Source organism: Photinus pyralis, unplaced genomic scaffold, assembly GCF_008802855.1.
Source record: "Photinus pyralis isolate 1611_PpyrPB1 unplaced genomic scaffold, Ppyr1.3 Ppyr1.4_LG1, whole genome shotgun sequence".
NCBI classification, from domain to species: Eukaryota; Metazoa; Arthropoda; class Insecta; order Coleoptera; family Lampyridae; genus Photinus; species Photinus pyralis.
In genome coordinates this window covers 37,828,033-37,830,909 of record NW_022170249.1, presented here as the reverse complement: position 1 = coordinate 37,830,909, position 2,877 = coordinate 37,828,033, and the positions used below count along the sequence as shown (strand labels likewise).

At 42.1% G+C, this 2,877-nt stretch overlaps 1 long non-coding RNA gene across 1 annotated transcript; it reads left to right on the top strand.

The window, feature by feature from the left end:
- The first annotated feature begins 412 nt into the window (after positions 1 to 412).
- LOC116170242 lies at positions 413 to 1,230 on the top strand. Its single transcript, XR_004145196.1, has 4 exons — positions 413 to 545; positions 596 to 761; positions 817 to 977; positions 1,024 to 1,230. It is a non-coding gene; the product is annotated as an uncharacterized LOC116170242 (long non-coding RNA).
- The last annotated feature ends 1,647 nt before the right edge of the window (positions 1,231 to 2,877 follow it).

Here is a 2,877-nt window from a genome sequence, read left to right as displayed (position 1 = left end):
AAAAATTAAAATTGTACTCCTGGAAAAATAAAATTGAAAATTCTGGAAAATAAAATTGGAAATTCTGGAAAAATAACGCAAGATCTGGACCTTAAATTAAGATTAATTATAATTAGTATTTAATACCTGTTTGTACTGTACTGTTCTCCTGTTTTGGAACTACTCGGGCGCCATTTGTAACGCCCGCTACGTTTACCCCTGGTATCAGGGATGATTTGGGCACGTAGCGGGTTTCGGGTAGTCGACAGTCGTAGACTCGGGTTGCGTAGACACAGTACAGTACAGGATATGACATGTTTATTATACTTGTTATATTAACAAGAAGCGAAGTAATTGTATTTATCCTCGCTCGGATCCTCTTTCGTCTCGACTCGTCGTGGGACACCGCTTATCGTGGACGCAGGCCGGATCTTGCGCTGTCAACCGTCAAACGGAGGTTGTAGGTTTACGGCAGTTGCTAGAAATCTGGTGAATTAGTGTGATGAAGTTATTTACAAATGAGATGAGATTATTTACAATGAATGATGTGTTGCCTGGGAGCTATGGTAATGATTCGCTCAAGCTTTAAATTGTAATTATACAGGGCGGGTTTTAGGTTATGTTTTCCTCGTGCAGGAAGGGAGGTCTACGTGAAGCGTAAACGTTCTGGTCGGGGTTTGAATAAGGGAGAGTTCTCAGGGTTACCGAGGTACTGGTAGAATGGTAATTTCAACGACGGTGATAAACTCGACCATACGTTGGGCTAACAGGAATGGATTACGGTAAGGGTGGATACACTACAACGACAGTGATTAACTCAAACCATACGTTGTCCAGGGATGGGATTGCGGAAGGACTACAACGACGGTGATAGACTCGACCATACGCTGAAGCAATTAGATGGAATCGGGTTGTTATTTGCGGGGTTGATACAGCGACGGTGATATACTCGACCATACGCTGAATCGGAATCTGGAAGGGTGGTAGAAAGAACAATGGTAAATATTATAATTCAGGCGTGGATCCTCGGGTGATCGTTTATAGTTGCAGGATCTGGGATCTGATCTCCATTTGGCTGTGCTTTTGTTTATATACACCTTACCGTTGTAGTGGGGTAAGGATAGTGGCAGGGATATCTGCGCAGTCAAATGTTTATATGGAGTGCTCCTGCCCTCTCTTGTCCAAAATTCGCATAATTTTTAAAAGATTTTATACGAAATCTGAATTATAAAATTACTGAATTTTTAATCCTTACAGCATGTAATATTCCACGAGAAAAAGCAAGCTCAAAAAGGAAATCGTCCTAATTCCCTAAAGGATTGTATAAAAATATTCATCACGGAGCAAATTATAGATACTGTAATTAGGGAAACAAATAGAGAAGCCAAAAGGGTTTATGCGGAATGGAACAGCTGCAACAAAAATAAACAAAGGAAAACTTGGCAAGAAGCGGACCAAACGGAAATCGAAGCGTTTCTTGGACTGCTTATAAGTGCAGGATCAGGACGAGAAGACCGAAGTGAACTATGGTCTGAGGTGCATGGAAGGCCTCTATTTAGAGCAACTATGCCTCTCAAACGCTTCCAGGCAATGATGCGATTTATCCGTTTCGATAATAGATGCACAAGGGCAGAATGAAAATCTGTCGATAAATTGACAGCGATTCGCGACATTTGGGATATGTTTATTCAACTATCTAATAGTTACACTCCAGGGTTGGATATGACTATTGATGAGCAACTAGTTGGCTTCCGTTGAAACTGTCCTTTTCGTCAGTACATCAAGAGTAACCCCTCACAATACGTCATCAAGATCTTTTGGATATGTGACCCTGTTACAGAATTTCCTTTGAAAGGTCACAGCATGGAGTGTAGTACCGAAGACCACAAAAAAACCGAAATCATTTTGTATTACAACAGTACCAAGGGCGGAGTCGACACGACCAAATGGTACATGAGTATATACCGAAGCCGGTGGCGCAGTGGTTGCGTTACCGACTGCTATTCGGGAGGTTGTGGGTTCGATTCTCGCTGCCGACTGCTCTGTGAGGGGTTTTGTCAGAGGGTTTTCGTCAGACGTACGTAGCTATGTTGAAATCTAGGAGGCGAATGCTGCAGCAGCACTCTAACTCCATTCCTTCCGTTCTCATCCTTAACTTTACCCATCCTTACATTCCCTCTGGCTGAAGAGGGTCAGGAAACCCTGAGCAGCCCGCCTCCGGTAATGCGTCAGGGTGTCGGAGGAATGAAACACGTCGACACCTTTTTTTGCATGAGTATTTGTGCAAAAGGAAAACAAATCGTTGAACCATTTGCTTTTTTTTATGAATTTGTTGGATGTTACTGGATGTTGCAGCTTATGCTTATGTGATTTGGACAAATTTGTATCCGTCATGAAACCAAGGAAAGCATGAACGGCGAAGATTGTTTCTAACTTCTATGGCAGAGAACTTGGTCGTGCCCCACATTAGGAGAAGACAGTCAGTAAGTTTAGGAAAGGTGACAAAAATAGGTCAGTTTTCAAAAGAAGAACCACCAGCTAAAAAAGGCGCGCTGGTTTGACAAAAAAGCGCTGTTTTATATGCCCAAACAGCAAAGACGGGAAACAAAGACAAGTGTGCACTGAATGCAAACGAAATGTGTGCAATGAACGTTGAAATAGATTACAACGGATTAGATTACATACCGAGCTGGGAAGTGGTTCATTACTTACGCCGTCGGCTTAAGGTACATTAGCGCGGAGGTGAGGTATAAGCGCGAGGCGTTGGTTATGAACCACTGCCCAGCAAGGTTTGTATGCTATTTTATTCACAATCAGTCTGAAATAGGTTATATATATATAAACTTAATTACACAGAAAAAGGAAACCGCCCTTGTCCATCGTCATATATATATATAT